Source organism: Camelus dromedarius, chromosome 9, assembly GCF_036321535.1.
Source record: "Camelus dromedarius isolate mCamDro1 chromosome 9, mCamDro1.pat, whole genome shotgun sequence".
Taxonomy (NCBI): Eukaryota; Metazoa; Chordata; class Mammalia; order Artiodactyla; family Camelidae; genus Camelus; species Camelus dromedarius.
In genome coordinates, this window is record NC_087444.1 from 38,579,317 (window position 1) to 38,598,125 (window position 18,809).

The 18,809-nt window shown below is 47.4% G+C and overlaps 1 protein-coding gene across 4 annotated transcripts in view; it reads left to right on the plus strand.

Moving 5' to 3' along the window:
- The window catches only part of CDH11 (cadherin 11), a 141,018-nt gene that overhangs the window by 53,382 nt on the left and 68,827 nt on the right, over positions 1–18,809 (plus strand). For 2 of the 4 annotated variants that reach the window (XM_031458330.2, XM_064489104.1), the window contains exon 2: positions 4,726–4,853. The gene's annotated coding sequence lies outside the window, so the exon portion shown is untranslated. Of the gene's footprint in view, positions 1–4,148; positions 4,431–4,725; positions 4,854–18,809 lie in introns of those variants that run through there. The other 2 variants (XM_010985693.3, XM_010985692.3) reach the window with 2 other exon arrangements.

An 18,809-nucleotide genomic window follows, 5' to 3' on the forward strand; every position in this document is an offset into this window, starting at 1 on the left:
GTGAAGGTTGTCACTTTGTATTAGGTGGCTCTAAAGGCATGGCTTACTTAGAAAAACTACTAAAGAGAAATAAAGATAATCGTGTGAAGAGTTTGATTTAAAGGGCCACTGTGTCAAATCCACTTGGAGCCCAGGAGCTCTTTATGGATGTTTTCTTGTAATTACAGCCAGACTTTGGGCGTTGTCCCTGCATGGGCCGTGAGCAGCCAGCCCTGGAGATTTTGCAGGGCACTGTGAGCTGTGAGCAGCTGGCAGCCCGGACGTCTTCTGGGAACAGAGATCTGTGCTGAGCTGTTGAACTTTGAGGGAAATCCCTGAACTTCTCGAAGACTCAGTTTCCTCACCTGAAGAAGAATGATGTGGAAAATGCTTATGGATTAATATTAATTATATATTCCATGAGTGTGTGTTGATATATACAAATATATGGATGTTCATCAATATGTAAATTCTTATCCATCTACTTTGTGGCTTTGTGGATAGTAGTAAATATACAATGAAAGGGAAAGCCAATTTTTTTAATCATGCACAGTTGAAGAAGCACTGTCTATAACTTTTCATAATCACAGCTGCTAATTCTGATTGAGTGCCTACTCGAAGTGAGGTGTTACATTTATTATCATTGCATTTATTTCTCACAGCAACCCCACAAAAGGGTTATTACTGTCCCCATTTTATAGTGAGGAAACTGAGGCTTAGAGAGTTCTTGCCAAAGTCAAACTAGCTCAGAAGAGGCAAAGCCTAGATTTTAAGTCCTGTTCCCTCATGTTTAGTAGCTTACTGCTTCCTTTATTTTTTTTTTCTTAAATCATAATCTACAGACCTAACTTACAAAATATGCTTCACCACATGGTTTTGGAACTTTGGTGATAACAGGGAAGAAGAACACCCAGTGGTGAGTATTAATAGGGTTTACTCATCTCTTCAACAATGTCAGGAACATGTGACACCCATAGAAGGAAGAAGCCCCGTCTGCAGGGCACCCAGGTGCTACTGCCTGGGTGCTGCCCCTCCTCCTGCCTGCAGAGCAGAAAAACACGGCAGCACCAGCGAAACAACCCGGTATTTCTAGACCAACAGACAAGTACGTGGCCTTTGCTTGGCTTCTTTGCCCAATTAAAGTTTCTGAAACCTGCTATTTCATTTGTTTATTGAACAGTAATATATTTAATCTGAGTTTGTATCAGTCAGCTCCATACCAAAATATCTCGAATTCTCTATTGGGTTGTTTTACCAAAAATTATCTCTGAGTACATCCCGGAGGAATAGGCATGATTTACCCTGGGAAGTGGGTTTCGTTGTGGGTTCTTAAAAGCTGGCTGGAAAGGAGTGGGTTTTTCAGGGATTCAGCATGCTGCTCCCTTGCTCTGTGCATTTGGGCCACTTAGCCTGTTTCTTCATCTGTAACGTGGAGCTGTCGCTCTCTCCTTGGGCAGCCCTCCTCCACTCAGTAACAATTCTTTCTTTTTTGACCCATCACCCCAGTGTCATACCTGTACACACAGTAAGTGGCCTGAGGGTCCTGAAGCGTGCACTGGTGGAGTAAATGGGGTGGGGGCTGTTTTAATCTAAGTCACAGGTACTTTCAGCCCTCCCCCTCCCCCACAGCACTCTGTGTTGGGTTTTTTGTTGTCGCTGTGCCGTTGACCACGATCCTGGCACGTGCCTGGCCTTCCACGTTCTGGAAGAGGACCCACGCACGGACTCCATATCTTTGATTTGGAGCAGAGGTCCTGAGAGAGGGACGGTAGCATGGCTCGTGGGTCAGAGGGAAGGGTATGGACCTGCATGTACCAAGCCTTCCATCCAATCTGAGCTCAGCAAAAAGAAGTCTGCCACATTCGCATCCCCATCCTTCCCTACGTTTTATCCTTGAAACTCATGTGCCCACCCACTATTTTCTCCATCCCACATTTCAGCCTGACTTCTTAATCTCTCTGAGCTAGCATATGGCCTGGAGTGTCTGTGCTGTATGAGGCTCTGTATTGTGGGTGGCCCAGCACAGCGATGGCAGGGGTGGGAGAGGGCAGTGGGCCGGGACTTGCAGAGGGTCCATGTAGGCACACAGCCCTCGGAAAATGAAAGGGACCTGCCCTGAGAGGAGGTAGGAGTGGGTACAGCAGTGCTGGGCTGTACTTGCCTGTCTCAAAAGGGGAGACACAATTCCAGGTCTCAGGGAGTCATGAGATGTGGGGGAGAAGAGGGAAAATGAACATTCCAACCCCGAACACTAGTGCAGAAAGAGGACATTTGCAGAACACCCACCCGGCCCTCTTAGACCCAAGGAACCCTCTCTTTTCCCATCAACTCTGTTAAAAGCACAAAAACAACTTAGATTTCTTCTGTTCACTTTTTTCCTAAGAAATGTGTGTAATGGTACACCAGCGTTTTCCACAGAACCCGCAGTCTCTCTTTCTCAAATGTTTGCAGTGATCAGAATTCATAGACGATTCACCCGTTTATTTTTGCTTTCCTTCCACAACGTTTAATTGTCAGCTCAGGCTTTTGGTGAAAGGAGTTTTATAGGAGACATTTTGCAGGGAGGTAAAGAATGCAAGACAAAGGGAGAGTTCAGTTCTATTTTATAGATTTGAGAAGTAAACTTTTAGAAACATACTGGCCACGGCTACATTTGATTGGAGACTAGACAAGAAAAACAGGAGAAGCAAGGCCATGAAGTTGCCCTGCTGGATTTGGGTCCCACCATAGGCACAGTGGGCTGTGCACCCTGGCCCGAGAGTCTGACAGTTTTCAGTGGTGGAGCGAGATACCCAGATGGGATCGAGATACCCAGAGGGGTTATATGCATTTAAAGAGAATACATTGGTGAGGACTGCAACAGATATCTGCTCCATCCCTGTTTTTGGTGTTGGGGTTATCCATTTCTGGGTAACATACCACCCCCAAATTTAGTGGCTTTTATAACAACTATTTAACATTACCTCGTACAGTTGGGTTGAGTGAACTCATCTGAGTGGTTGTTACATGGGGTCTCTCGTGCTGTGTAGCCAGGTGGCTGGAGCCACATGAAGGTTTGAGTGGGTTGATGTCCGAAATGGCATCTTCCTTCACCGTCTGGCTCCTCAGCTTGGATGCCTGGGTCAGCTAGAGATGGCTGGGCATGTCCCTCGCTGTCTGTGCAGCTTCTCGACACGGCCAGCTGGAACTTCCTAGCAGCATGTAGATCCAGAGCTTTTAGACTTCAGATGTGGCAGCTGACTGTCCCCAGAGCAAACCTCCCAAGAACACAAGACAGGCTAGAGGTCTTCATGACTCAGCTCCTGAAACCATGTGGTGTCACTTCTGCTATGTTTTGTTGGTTACCAGGGACATCTCAGATTCATGTGGAAGGAGACCCCACAAGGGCATGAACATCTGGGCATGTGATTCCCTGGGGGAAGGCTTTTGGAGACTGGCTGCGACATGTGATGTGGTTGCAAAGATGGGTCCTTCTTCGTCACTTATGTGCTGCGTGAACTGTCCCCTGTGGCTTTTTTTTCCCCATGACTCTCTGTGCATCTGGGAATAACCCCAACGCTACTCTGTCCTTGACATCCTGGAACTAGCACTCAGTGGGAAAGTTTTATTGCTCTTGCTACAGTCACCAAATCAAGGTGCTGTGAACCAACTTCTGTATATTTGAAGTTCATCTTCAGCCCTTCTCCAGACCAGTTTTTCATTTGTTGCTGTTGGGGTCATCTTTTTGGAAAAGGCATTGTCAGTGAGAAGCTGTCAGGTGGAACCAAGATGAGGCAAGGAAAAGTGGATTTTGCCAGGGGAAATGAAGGCTAGTAAGTGAAGTCAGAGTAAGAAGATGCTTAAGCTCTTTATGCAGCCTGAGCTGATCCTCGAAGGTGGAAGCTCTAGAGGAAGGACATTCAAGAACTCCTTCGTGCTGTTGTGTCAGGGAAGCGACGCCAGCGGCACCTTCCTTGGTTCGGTGCCTCAGTTTTTAAAGACGACAGCTGTTCAGACACTCCATAATCTCCTCTTCTTTCATTCAGCAAATATACATTGAGCAGCTGCTCTGGGCTAGGAAAAGTGTTAGACACTTGGGGAGATAGGAAGATGAATCAGACCAGAATCCAGGCAGAACACAGCCCCCACACAGAAACTCCGGAGCGTGGTGTCTCCAGAGGGGGCGGAGAGGAATGTAGTCTTGATAAAGAATTGCCACTCTGTCAGCCCAGTGCTCTGCTCTGCCAGTGTGGGGATGACATCTCCTATCACTGCTGCCGCCGCTGTCATTCTTTGCCCTTGAGCCTGTCATTCCACCAGGATTTGACAGCTCCAGCTCAGTGCTTCTCCCTTCAGGAGGGAAGGAATTTTCTTTGGGCGCCGATAAAATGTGGGTTCTATCAGCAACTGGCTCTAAGACATCACGTCTCCCCGACAGGTCCGTTGTTAGTGCTGGAGCCCATGCCTGTGAAGTACGTAGAGCTTTGTGAGAAGTGGGATGTATGGCGGCTTTTATCTTTGTTATCGAAGTACCAGATGCACAGATGGTTAATTGGACTATCCTCTGGTGCCTCTAAATCCATGACAAGTTCTTCCTGCTTTGCACACAGTTGGGATAATTTGTTTACATCTCTCCCTTTACACCTGGACCATCATCTTGTAAGAGAAAAATCTGTCTGCAGCTGTGTACCCCCAGGGTCTAGTAGTGTATCACTGTATTGATTCGTGTCACCTCCACCTTACTAATGATCCTTTTACTTTTTGCAGAAATCACTGCATATTCGGCTCAGCAGCCCCGTGACGATCATTCCTGTTGCGATTTGTTGAATGACCAATCAGATGGGTGGAGTTTTGTGTTATAGAAATTGGCAGCAAGTATCCAATGGGTGAAGAAGGTAAGATGGACCAACATTACTGAGTGTTTGAAACGTTAGTGTATTTGTGGAGATGGGAATGATGGCTTCCAGGTCTGTTGCACAAACCTGCCTTGGTCTGAATCTTCACTAAATCCAGAGGAGAATTTGAGAGGGAAGTAGGCCGACTTTCCTGGGCTTTGAGGAATGTGATGACTCACTGTTGTTATTGGGGTCTTTTTATGGAATACCTATTATGTGCCCGTACAAGGATGATGATAGTTTTGGGGGTTATTTGGGTTTTTGTTTTTGTCAGCTATAGAAAGTTCCTGGGAGAAAGAAGGGACTAAAGGGACTTATAATTCCTTAGTGAGAACTTGGCTGAAAAGACCAACCAACTAAGACAACTGCCATGTTGGTTTTTTTTCCCCTTTTCTTTTGAAAAGAATTCTCTAAATATGTACAAGCTGGCTTACATCCCACAAGGAAAGGAGATCGCTAGGAGGCTGACCTTTTAGATCTCAAAAGACAGAGCACTAGACTATAAGCTAGGGGGAGGGTTCCATCTCCACGACCCGGCTCTGGTGCTGATTGCCTGTGTGCCCTTAGGTGAGGGAGCTCCTTTCCGGGCCACCAGGGTGGTTGGACTCACAGTCGTTAATAGTTCTTAAGTTTTAGGATTCTATGAATTCATTTACCGCTTTTATCTACTCAGTGGTAACGAGCTATTTGTATAGGACATCCAAATATTCGGATAGAAATTTCAAGAATAAATTCTACCAGCATGACTTTCCACACCTGAGGAGCTTCCATGTGGTGGTGGCTCATCTACAGGTGAATGTCTACCAGGTGCCTTAAATGCAGAGGCCAAATATAAGTCCTGACTTTGTCTCTTCTGTGTGCCACGTTTCAGCAATTACATCGATACTCACTCAGATCAGAAACGTGGCAGGAATCCCACATGCCTCCCAATCCCTTACCTCCAACAGCAGGTGGTTCCTGTTGATTCCTGTTGATTTACTCTCTGGTTCTCTCTGAGATATCTGTATTTCTCTATCTCCACTGCCACCATCCAGAAGCGAGCCAGATCTTGCCTCTTTCTCCAAGATTTTGCTGCTTTTGCCTCCAGGGTTACTTCTCCGCCTCCCTCTGCCCACCCCGGTCAGCTCCAGGGTGATCCATCTTCCATACACATCCTGAACAGTGCCCCTAAGTCCAGATGTTGTCTTACTTTGCTACTTAACCCCTTTCAGCGTTGGAGACCTGCACTCCTTAACAAGCTCCCAGGACCCTGCACTGATGGAGCCACCCTTCTGCTGTCCAGACTCACTCTCAGCCGCTCTGTCTGCCCACCCAGCCCTCACTAAACACATCCACTCTTCGATCTACCATAAAGCACAACCTTTGTTTCCTCAAAGCCCTGTAATCTCCTTCTTCTCACAAGCTAACTCTTCCTCATTTTATACCTTTAGCTTGGACCTCACTATCTCTGAGGAGTTCTTTCTGATCCTTGAAGACTGGGTATCTCCTAGACAACGAGGTTACACCATTGACTGTGATCCCCTCACTGGCTTGTCATTGTCTGTTTAGTTGCCTGTCTTCCTAACTAGACCTGGAAGTTCTTGATTGTTGCCTTACTTGGGGACCACCAGGCTCCTGGTTGCAAGCACTGTATCTGGCCCAGAGTAGATTCTCAACTAATATTTATTAAACATATAATCCAGACTTTAAGCGTAGTTTGAATAGATGATGAGGAAGGGGGCCTACTGTTTCCCCTGAGAGAAGGGTCCCAACACTGGCAGCTAAGAGGTGTTGAGTGCTTGCGATATGTCGGGCACACAAGGTCTTTAGAGGTATCACCTCCCTTAATTTTTGCAAAAACCTCACGTGATAGGTGCTGGCAATACCGAAGATTTTGTAAATGAGAAAACCGAGTTTTAGAAAAGATGAGTAACTTGCCTGTGGCCATATTGCCAGCCTTGTATCCTTGGACGTTTTTATCCTTTTAAGTCTGACTTCAGCTAGAGCTTTTCTCTTTAACCACTCCTCTCTTTTGTCTTCCCCATGAAAGAATCTGGCTCATTATGAACAAAAAAAACACATTTCCTCCGGGTGGGACTGGAGACTGTTCCCGCAGCCCGTACGAGCCCTCGTTACTTGGAAGGTCAGCCCCTGTGACTGGGACTTGTACATCTTTGGCGATTTTCCAGGGGTCTTATACTCATATTTTAATGTGGGTCTGCCTTGGGGCACAATTTAAATTTGGGGAGCCCCCCCCAACTCTTTCTCCCGTGTTCTGGTCAGTGTTTGTCAAGGGAATAAACCAATGAACGCCAGCACTCTTAGTGGAAGCAGAGCCGTGCCGACACGATCTGGAAACTGTGTGACCGGCGTCTCTCACATTAACATATTTTGCACTCATTTGCTCTGAAGCCTGGCTCAGCAGAGGAAACACATCGCTCCAGTGGAAATGCCGGTGAATGATGATCACCTCATTTCTGCGAAGCCAAATGGGTCTCTCCATTTCATTGGCCCTTTGAATTCTTTAACAGGATGTGTGGCTGACATTTCCATTTTTTCTAGATAATAGGGACAATTAGAGTGAGGTATCAATGAAGCAGAGTCAGAAGTTAAATAGAAAGTACTTCAATTTAATTTCTCTTCTAGGGAAACGGTTCGATTCTTTTTTTCCCAGTTAGCAATTAAGGATGGCCTATTTTGAAGAGTTCTACGTAGCTTTTATTCCAAGGAGAGGAAGTTAAACTATCCTAATGCTTGTAGCACCCTTCACTCACACACACACACACACACACGCACACAGAATGATACAGATGGAGCAGTCCTTTGATCTTTCAGGATAATCTTCCTGTTTTAGACAGAGAAATTTTTTTTTTCTTTTTTTGCCTAGAGGGAGGAAAGGACTTGCTCATGATCATCCTGTAAGGCTTTGGAAGAACAAAATGAAACTAACCGACAACTTCAGCTTGAAACTCAGATTCTCGCTCCCTAGTCTGATCACAGGGCCAGCGTTTCTTGAACAGGTGCCTGTGACATGCCGGGGTAGAGGCAAGGGTGAAAGGCACTTTCTCGTTCTTCAGGGAGCTCACAGTCAAAGAGCCCTGTATAAAGCACTCAGAATCCAAATGGGAGGGAAGAAGAGGGGGTTCGGGAGATTGAAAGACTTTTAACAAATAACGGCCAAGTGGTTTGGGCTTTCAGGATCGGCTGTCCGGCTGACTTCTAGAGAAATCCACTTGAACTTCCATTCCTGGTACATCTGTCTTACATAGACACCTCCTCAGAGCAGTGGCGGGGAGGTGACCTGAGTAGCTACGGGACAGAGCTTCTTGGCCCTGCTACCTCACTGAGCTTTTAGTAGGGCACTGGGGCACAGATGCAAATGTCTTGAAGTGGAAAGTATTTGCTCTTAGACTCATGAAATGTGTACACCCGTTGAGACCCTCCTGACTGATCTTCAGCAGGGCTGCTCATCACAGGTCACCCAATTATCTTTCATTTGCATAAACTCAATCCCAGAAAGCCGCTGGGTTGGGGGGTCCTCACCTGTGCTGGAGCTTCCACCAGGCTCTGCCTTGTCCCTGACAGTCTGAAATGCTGGCAGCCTGCCTCCTCACTCCCCTGCCTGCTGGGTCTGTCTGTGAATGCACATTTCCTATTTTGGGATGTAGGCCACTGTGGAGAAAGAGGCCGACTGTCTGTCTGTAGCTGGTGCCTTGAGAATCATAAACAGACATTCAGTTCACTTGCTGACTACTTTGCAGGTCTTCACCGTGTACAGTGGGACTGTCGCTGATGCAATCCACAAAGGGTTACAGGAATCTCTCCCATGCCAGGCAGCGTAAATGTCTTGCCTTTGCCAGAATTGGTATGAAAGCAAAAACTTCAGCTGAGGTTGTACTTCTCTGATCTTGCTTTGTTCAGCAAATGGAGAACGAGGTGCAGAGACTGCTCCTGATCAGAACCATGACAGCTGACGCCCAGTGAGCTGCCCGCCTGCAGACACCATCCTAGGGCTTTGTGTTTGTTGTCTTGTCTGACGCCAGCAGCACTGCGGTGTGTTGTCCTGATTCTTTTATAAGGAGGACAGTGCGGTTCAGACAGGGGGATGAACGATGTGTGGAGCCAGGGCCTCTACTCCCGTGCAGTGCCGTGGTGCCTCCAGTATGTCTCTTCCAGTTCTTCTGTGTCTTGCCTTCCAGTGTGAACCACGTTGGAGGGCAGTTATATTATAGTTCTTTTGGTATGGCCACGTCCTCAATCCCCATGTGGGTTCTGAAGGAGACAAACCTCGCTGCTTCTGGCTAATACAGCAGCTGGGTGTGTACACCGAGAGCTATCCCATGGGGAGAGGAAAAGAGAATCCTGGATGTGTTCACCGTTCCCGTTTCAGGCCTTGGACTAGGTGCCGATACAACAGTGAGCCAAATGCACATGCATCAGTCAATACAGCAGTTACATCAAAGTCGTGTCTTCCGAGAGCACCCCTTCTTGTGATGGAGCCAGGCCAGCGGACAATAACCACAGCATGGAGTTTCTTGGAGGCAACGCCAGGGGTTTGTGGGAACGCAGAGGCACTGACTCTGACAGAGGAAATCAGGGACGTCTTCAGTGAGGAGGTGACCTTTGGGTTTAGATATGAAGCATGAGTCAGAATTTACCAGGAGACAATCAGGAAGGAGTTTTCAAGCAATGGGAACAGTACAGAGGTTCTAGAGCCAAAATTTTTGACTAGGTGATTTGTTTTTGTTTATGTGTGTATACACATAATATGCAACTGTTTTCTCTATTTAAAGATAAACGTGTAATATATACATTTATCTTTAAATAGAGAAGACATTTACAAGGGCTTCAGAGAATTAAGTATCCTTCAGTCCGTATCTTCTAGTCCCCCCATTTCCTTCCCTAGAGGCAACTTCTGTTTTCAGTTTCTGTGTGACCATCTGGAGAGTTTCTAGGCAGTTATGATGCCACAACCACAGGCTTCCATGCAGTCGCTTCCTCCACATTTGCAAACGTAGATGGTATCCAACTGTAAACACTTGCATACACACTGTTCTAAACCTTGACTCTAAAAAAGAAAACTAGTTTTTCCCCTTGTTTCTGCTGCTTGTTCTCTGATTTTAAACTTTCTTTAAAATTTAAAACATTTTATACCTACAGAAAAGCTGCAAAAATAGTAGTTATTTCTTATAAACCCTTCATCTAGAGGCACTGATTGTATTAAACCATTTTGCAACAGTTGTACCAATTTAATGCCTAATCAAGGTACAGTTTGGACGTCAGGTACCCAGACCCCTCGGTGAGCTTCCTCTTTCTCCCCCGCACTTACTTAGTAAGATAACCAAGATGTAGCTGAAACCGAAAACACGTTCCTCTCTGTGTCCGCTTCCCTGAGATGCCAGAAGCAGCAAACTCCCACCCCCAGGATGGAGACGGCGGAAGGGAGGGCCCCCTCTTTGGGCCACTTGATCCCCATCTGATGCTCGTCTGTGAGAAACGATCTTTCCCTGTCTCATCTCGTACAGGAGTCTCAGGCAGGTGAACTTGCCCTCTGCACACTTGCCTCCTGGGCCCAGTGGTCCAGGCTGGGAACGGACAGTCCCATTGAAATCCAATCACTTCATTTCCGACAACCAGCCATTTAGACAGTGTGACTTTTCTGTTCTGCTTGTCCGAGTCAACACAGCATCTCAAAGGCTGGTGTAGGATTCCCTCCTTTTAAAGATCAAAGTGCTGAGCTCTGCTAAGTTACCTGTGCATTTCCTCCGTGCATTACGTCGCTGGGAGCAGTTTGTACTCAATAGGAAGGGGACTTTGAATACTGTGACAGGCAGGAAGTAACCCAAGAGGACAATGTGATACGGGTTTGCAGTCAGGTGCTCTGGCCCAGTAGGATCGTTTTCAGGTATTCATTCATTCATTCACTCACCAAATAATTGATGAAAGACCCTGGGACATTCTTTCATGCTTTGTATCAAGACATGTGCATGCTCTTTGCAGTCTGGGTACTCAGTATCCGTGGGGTGATAGGTGTATCTCTGCTGGGGCAAGTGGGTGAACCTGAGAGCGGTGGGCTGGAATCTCTAGGGAATGACTTCCCAGCCCCTCAGTAATTCTCATACATCAGACACGTTTATCAGCTGCGTACGCCGCTGAGTCCACTCTTGCACCTGTGACCAAGACCACTGCATTTCCTGTCCTTGTGGAACTCACATGCCATTGAGGTAGGGTCCCCTGACCCCCTTCGAAGTCTGCCTGTCTCCTTAGGTTGGGTGCATCAGGAAGGTTCAGCAGCTCCCAGGGGGATGTTTCAGGACAAAATCAGGCCATTGCCCATCAGCCCCAACAGCCCCGTGTGATTCCTAAGCCAGAGAATCACCATTTCCTCCGGAGGCTACTAACCCAAATTACCCTGTGCCCTGTACGGGACTCCGAGCTCGAGGCAGTTTGAGAGCTCAGACAAGGAAAGGTAACAAGACATGCTAAAATCCACCGCCAATTAATTGTGTCTGTTGAAGATCTGGAAGGCTACAGCCAGACACCTGGCAGACTCTTCCATGTGGAAGCTTTAGGGAAATTGTGCAGGGGCCAGTGAGTTCATCCTTTCAAGAGGCTCTGAATTTTAGAATCGAAGCACCATTTGAAATGATGCTAGGTTGCTGTAGCAACAGTTCTTAAACTTTTTTTTTTTAATGAAAAAGAATGTTCAAAAGTTTGGCCACACACTCCCAAGGGCAAGGGATACATGTCGAGCGAGTTTCCTGAAGTATCACATGTCCATTCATAACAGATACTGTTTTGGGCCTCTCGACACTCCCAATCTCTCTTCAGAATTTCGTCTTCAAAATGGACCCATGAGAGCTGTTAAAGCCCCTAAACCATTTGCATCTTGCTTTGGGCAAAGAAAAAAAAGAAGCCTTTGTCACTGGCGTAGTTTCACTCTTGTTGTAAGTTTGAGCTGGACCCCCTGGTGCCCAGGAGCAGCCCATGCTCACATGGGAAGGGCCTGGGGGCTGGTGACCAAGGTCATGGGAGCACGTCTGGCTCCAGGATCTCTTCCCCAGTCCTCCTCCACTGAGCTGCACAGGATTTTCCTTAAGTCCAAATTGTATCAGGTTTCTTCGGTCTAACACCCCATCTGATGCTCTTCAGAAGCTTGTGGTCCTTTGCAGGATAAATTGCAGGGTCTTATGCCTGGCTCCTAAGACTGACAGGATCCAGTCCCCAGTCCCTTCATCTCCTGAAGCCCCATTCCATCTTCCTGGTTAACTCTCCATCGATACCGGATTGCCAGGCATCCCTGAACACATCACGATGCTTAACACTCCATCTTGCATCAGTTTTCCTTCTCTGTCTCCATTTATCTGAGGATGCTGAGAAGGATCCTCTCTTCCAGCTGGGGTTCTTTACCCCTTGGTGCCTTGGTTCCTTGGGGGATCTCTGTATGTCTTGATGGGCCCTGGGCATCTCTGCCTTCTCGTGTCTGTGCATGAATACACCAGAGTCATCTGTTCCATCGTTGTTTACACTGAATGTGTCTTTATTGGCTCTTTAGTGCTGTGCTGAATACCAAGATGCTTTGGGGAACAGGACAGAAAAGGACCTGTAGACACACAGAACTTAAGTTACTTCTACTCAGAAGATAGACTTTAATCCTGTTTCTGCGCTCAAACGGTGCTCTCCCAGAGTGTGCTGGCTGCCCCTTAGGTGAAGTCTCCCACGGAGCCCAGCTGATTGCTTTGTAGGATGAATGCTGCTTCCAGGAGTGTCTAGGAGGCCTTCTCCTCTTCCATCATGGGACTCCTCCGTTCCCTTCTCCCGGTGCTATCAGAAGACCCAGAAAGAAGTTGAGGCTAGGGGCTTGGGCTGGACAGGAGGTAGAGCTGGGACGGCTGCCCAGAGCGAGAATTAAGGAGGAGGGTGGGGTTGCAGATGAGGAGGCCAGTGGGAAGCAAGGTCAGCGTCAGAAGTCGAGTTGAAAGGAAAAAGATGGAAGGGAGGAAGGTCTAGATGTAAGTTGCTGCAGGTGGAGTAAGATGAAGGCTTCCCTGCAGTTGCCCATAATTCTTACTCAAAACTATTGAATGACATCCCGTCTTAATCAGAATAAAACCCAGACGTTTACGATGCTGCCAGTGCCCTCCGTGACCTGGTCACTCCCTGCTTCTCTGTCCCCATCCAGTCCACTCAGCCACATGGGACACTCCTGTCCCCTGAGCACGCCCAGCTCCTTCCACCCTTGGGGGCTTGGCGCTTTCTGTTCCCTCGGTCTCCATCCCCTCACATGCCCAGCTCCTTCTCATCATTTAGGGCTCACTTAAATGTCCCCCCTCAGAGGTCTTTCCTGACGTCACAACCTGTAAAGCCCCACCTGCTGCTCTGTTATTTGCTATTTCATTATTCTGTCTTATCCTTCATGGAGTCATCATCATGTCTGTTTCCTTTCATGGCTTACGTTTTTCAATTGTTTGTTTCTCCCAGGAGATGTTTAAGCCTTCCCAAGGTCCAGAGACGTGGTCTGACTCGCTCACCCCTGTGGCCGCCACGTCAGGAGCACTGTGGTCCACACTGGGAGTAGCTCAATAGTTGTTTCTTGAATGAACACCGAAGCCAATACCTAAGTCTCAAATGTCCGTCCCACGGGTCCACAGGAGGACAGTGGTTGGTCGCCTGCCTTAGAAGATTGTGTGGACAGAGGGCTGGAGCGCGGCTTCTCCCTGCTGCTGGGTCTCTCAGACTCTTCAGATCTCTCTCTTGCTCTCTGTTCCTCATTTTCTCTCTCCTCGCTCACTCTGAGCTCCTCCCGGGCCATCATTCAGATCTGAGTGGCATGGGTTCCCAGAGCACTCCACTCAGGGGATGCCGGCAGCTGCATAATGGCTCTCCTGCGTGTGCGTCTGTGCATTAACACGGCCTTTTGGGCCTGCTCTGGCTTGCCCGACCCATCTCCCTCCAGGAAAGAATGTGCATCTGTAATACTCTGGAAAATTGGGGCTGACATGTAGCTTGGTACCCAAAGTGGTTTCACTCAAGCAAACACAGAGCATAATAGCCATGCACTTAAATGCTTGAGTAGATACCAATTGGAGGAACGTTCCAATAATCCCTGTTTATAAAGGCCTTTAGTATGAATTTTTGAAATAGCACTTACCCCACTTTATTCTTGATGAACGATGTTTGTAGCCACTGAGATATTTTATTTCAATTATGTGCCGGTGTTGTGGGGAGGTTTCTGACAATAGCAAGACATAAGCCATTTTTATTGTGTTTCTATCACTATTCCTGTTGCTAAACTCAACTGGACAGTTCATTAAGATGAAAAATTAACAGCACATGCTTTGGGGAGAATAATCATGGAACATGACAGCTTGTGGAGGCACTGGCATTCAGAGAGGCAGGCAGATGACAACCGTGCTGGAAGAAGCAGTGATTGGCCAGTCGGTCACAAGCCAGGCATCTACCCGGTGCCTACTTGTGTGTTGAGCCTGAGCTGAGGGCCGGGGCGGGGGAAGGAAAATGCGGGCAACACAGCCTTTTTTCTCCACGGCCATTCCATCTATTTGGGAAGGCTGGGGAGATTTCAGCTGTCAATCCGGAAGCCCCAGAGGGGTGTACATCAAATGCCTGACACTTTGGTGCTGACTGTAAGTTCAGGAGTAATTCGGTGTGGTCTTGGGAGAAGATTTCTTAGATCGTGAAGAAGAGCAGGATGTTGATGGGGAAAAAGTTTTCTAAATATAGTAGCTGCTAATGGCTATGAGTTTGCTATTGGAGGGGAGGGTGATGAAAATGTTCTAGAATTAGATAGCAAGGGATAGATGCACAACTTTGCAGATTTATGAAAAGCATTGGAGTGTGCACTTTAAAAGGGTGGACTTGAGGTGAATTATATCTCAAGAAAGCCATTATTTTTTAAAGTGCTAAATTAAAGGAAATTTTGTATGTTCAGAGAATTGGGCTTTGTTCAGATAGAAGAAAGGGTGTGGGGCAGACTAACATTGATAGGAAGGAAGTGTGTACCCATTTTACAGATGAGAGAATGAAGAGTCAGCTCAGCCCCTGCTTTGCCTGGGGAGCCACAGTGAAGAGTGGGGCTAGGACTTAACTGCTTGCCTTTCTGGTTCCAGTGCTCAGATGCTTCCCACACCACGTCGCTCGTGCTGGGAAAACCCCAGATGCTGGGACATGGCAAGGACAGTCAACAGTAACAGTGACTTCCCTTTGCAGAGCAGCCTCGCCTCTTTTTCTCTCATCTGCTCCTGTGAGAATGATCAGTATGGGTGTGTCGACCTCCGAGAAGGTCGGGTGTGTCTTAGGAGAAAAGGAGGACCAGGAGCAGGGAGACCATATCTGTTTTCCAGGCTGCGTGAAGAAAGCTGCATTCCCACTCCAGGCCTTCAGGGTGTTTCCACTTCCCAGGGCTCTGTCTCTCCCTGGACTTTCATATGCATCTTCTTTGTTCAGTGCAGGCAGAATTTCTAAGTGAAACCACAGCGATGTGGGATCCTCGGATATTTAGAAACAAGGCTTGGAGTTAGGCATCCTGTCCATTAAATGTAAGAGTCAGTGCTGTTTCTTTTCTGCTCTGTAGAAGGAGCAGATGCACATTTCCATTGTAAAGCGTGTGTCTAGATTAAAGTCGCTTAAATCATTATCTCCCCTGCAGTTCATAAGAGAGCTTTTGATGTCATTCTCAGCTTACTAGTGTAAATAATGGGTCCAATTCTCATCCTGTTGGACAGGATGGAAATCTGACTCAGGATTTGTAAATACTGCCGCATCTCAATTGTTTTCATGGGGACGTCTTCTTCCCCAGCAGACGGTGGAGTAACAGCATCCTGGGAGACAGCCTGTGGAGGAATCATGATGCATTAACCTAAGCGGTGAGATCAAAACAAAAGTTCTGTTTGCAATCTCCCGCCAGAGCACAAATCCCAGCAGTCCGCGCTGCTGGGCTGCGTTCAGGAAGCATGAATAAAATGAGATCTTCGCAGGGTAAAAAGCAGCTGAGATTTAGGAAATGGAAATCTTTCTCAAGCAGCAGACATCCTCTTTCCCAATTTCTTTTTTTTTTTTTTTTTTTTGTTTGTTTTTTTTTGGGGGGGGGTAGTAATTAGATTTACTTATATATGTATTTTTAACGGAGGTACTGGGGATAGGACCCAGGACCTCGTGCGTGCTAATAAGCACACACTCTACCAATGAGCTGTACCCCCCACCCTTTTCCCAATTTCATTACAGTTTTGTTAGCTTTTCAAGAAGTTAAAAGGATAAAATACTAATAACAAAAGATTAATACTTCCTGAAGTAGATCCCTACCTATTTCAGAGTGTTTGCTTTTCCCCGCTCATTGAAAGGACTGGCCTGGTGGCCTGTCAGGGGTGGGAATGCCCGGGTTCTAATCTTATTTCTTGCTGGAAAGGAACTGCTCTGTGCTCCTCCTTGCTTATTTGTCATCTGTGGTCAGCAGTGGGTGATGACTGGAACATCGCCCCATGATCAGCGTCTGCCCTATAGGGATTTTGTGACAACTGAAGGAGGTATTACCTCTAATGCACTAAAAACAACACCCATCACGTAGACAGGGCTTCCTGAGCAGGACTCAGGGTGGTGGTGACAGCAGTGCATCTGTCTGAATAATTCCAAATATCCAATGTTCCAAATTCAGGGCCTTGTAGACAGAAGTTCACAGTGACTGCCGGACTCTATCCAGGTCACGGCATCCAGGTTTGTACAGCACGTGCACCAAGCTTACCCTGGGTTGGGGGGGGGGGGCGCGTCCTCTCGAGCTAGTGTGAGTACTAGCCTGTGAAGGTGGCAGCAGGCACGCCTCCCCCGAGCTCTGCTGGTCTCACACGCTGGTATCCCTGGACAGGGTGCTCCTCTGCAGAAAGGTAGTGCCGATGAGAATGCCCCACGGACTACAGAAGCAACACTATGCGTGGGGTAGGATGGTGTCAGGGAGAGGGTCAGCTGATCTGGACTGGAATTTCGGTTCTTCCTCTAACTGTGCCTTTGAACAGAACACTGAACACCATGCTTCTGTTTTTGTTTTGGTGTTTTGCTTGTTTTTGTTTTGAATGGAGCAGGAAACAGTGACTGTCTTTAGTGTCTCCCAGGGTTGAAGAGGGACTTGCATTTTTTAAATTGTGAAATTGCACTCTCCTCCTTCTCCCCCAGCGCGATGTGGCGTCACTCAGAGGAGCATGGGCTGTGCCCTGCACCCCACCCCCAGCCCTGTGTGCATCCTGTCAGCTTCCTTGTGACCCCACCACCAGTGCTTTAGCCCCCCAAAGCTTCAGCTTCCTCATCTGTTAAGTGGGTGTATTAGTTTGCTAGGCTGCTGTAACAAAATACCACAAACCTTGTGGCTTAAAACAACACAACTCTTACCTTACAGTTTTGGAGATCAGCAGGGCAAAATGAGCCCTTGGGGCTAAAATCAAGTTGTCAAGAGGGCCATGTTCCTTCTGGAGGTCCTGGGGAAGAACAGTATTTCTTGTCCACATTCTAGGGGTCTCCTGCGTTCTCGGCTCATGGCCTCTTCCTCTGCCTTCAGAGCTCATCAGCCGTCCTCTGCATCTCTCATCCTGTCTTCTCTCTCTGTCTCTGTCCCTCATGGCCCCCTTTTATCAAGACCCTCGTGGTTACCTTGAGTTCACCTGAATAATCCAGGATAATCTGCCCGTTTTAAGATCCCTAATTTAACCACGTCTGCAAAGTCCTCTTTGCCTTACAGTTTATTCACTCATAAATTCTGGGAATGAGTATGTGGACCTCTTGGTGCTGGGGAATTGTCTGTACTTGCAGGACTGTTGCAAGGCATCAAATGAGATAATGTGTGTGAAATGCCTAGTTCCCAGCACATAGTAGTAACTCAGTAAATGTTTATCTCCCCCTTAGAATCACCGATCATGACATTTGCTTGCATACCTGCAGGGGAGAGCTGGGCATTGCCACAGTGGAATGCCCGGCTCTGCTCTCTGGCAGGAACAGTGGCCCTGGAGGGAAGCCAGCCTGCAGGAATAGTTTTGTGTGAATAACGCTCCCTCCAGCAGTGTTGGTTTGGTGAAGTCCGGCCTCTTTGGTAAGCTTCTGCTTTCTTATTTGTAAACTGAGCTCAGGGGGAGGGGCTTGACCCTGGGGCTCTGGGTTCAGTGGTTCCTCTGTTGAAAATCATGAACTATAAGAAACCATCATAGGGGAACCAAAAAAAAAAAGTGCAACTTGGTGTTAAGGTTTGTTTCTTGGCTTCTCAGAGAAAATGGCCCATTGCAAAACAACGATGGAAAACAACTATCACCTTCTCCTGCTGTCTGCAAGCCTTCGTGAGGGTTCCTGACTGTGGGTGCTTCCGGCTCAGGCTGGACCATATGATGTATAGATGGGAAGCTGGCACTGGGCACTGTCTGTAACAAGTAGGTCCCCAGGCAAGTGAGGATCTGAGCTGAGGCATCTAAGCTTAAGGTGGGGGCAGGATTCTTCTATTTAGAAGATACATCATTCATGGGTCCAGGATTAAAGAGAAGAAAAGTAGAAAGAGGAAGAAGCCTACTATGTGTCAGAGGCGTGTGGGATGCTGTTTCCCTGTCATTTCATGCCCACCCCATGGCCAGGGAGCATTTTATCTCCATTTTTCAGATAAGAAAACAGAGCCTGAGAAAAAATTGACTAATTTGCCTGATGCTTCACAGCTGGTAAATGACTGGAGAAGAAGGAAACTGAATTAATAGCTCAAATCCAAAACGGAGCTTCATAGCTCTAGAGGGGCCCTGCCTCAGCCTGGGGGACTAGCTTTCTCTGATGCTCGTCGCAGGCGCCTGGGAAGCGACTTGGTCAGCCCCCTGCATGTCTCCACTCTCCCTCCCTAATGGACAGAACGGCAAGGCCATGGTGTTATTTCATCATTTTCTCTTTTACCCAAAGTTCTGGCAAAAAAAACTCCATCTGCCCTGTTGTCTTCGGTCAGCCATCTGT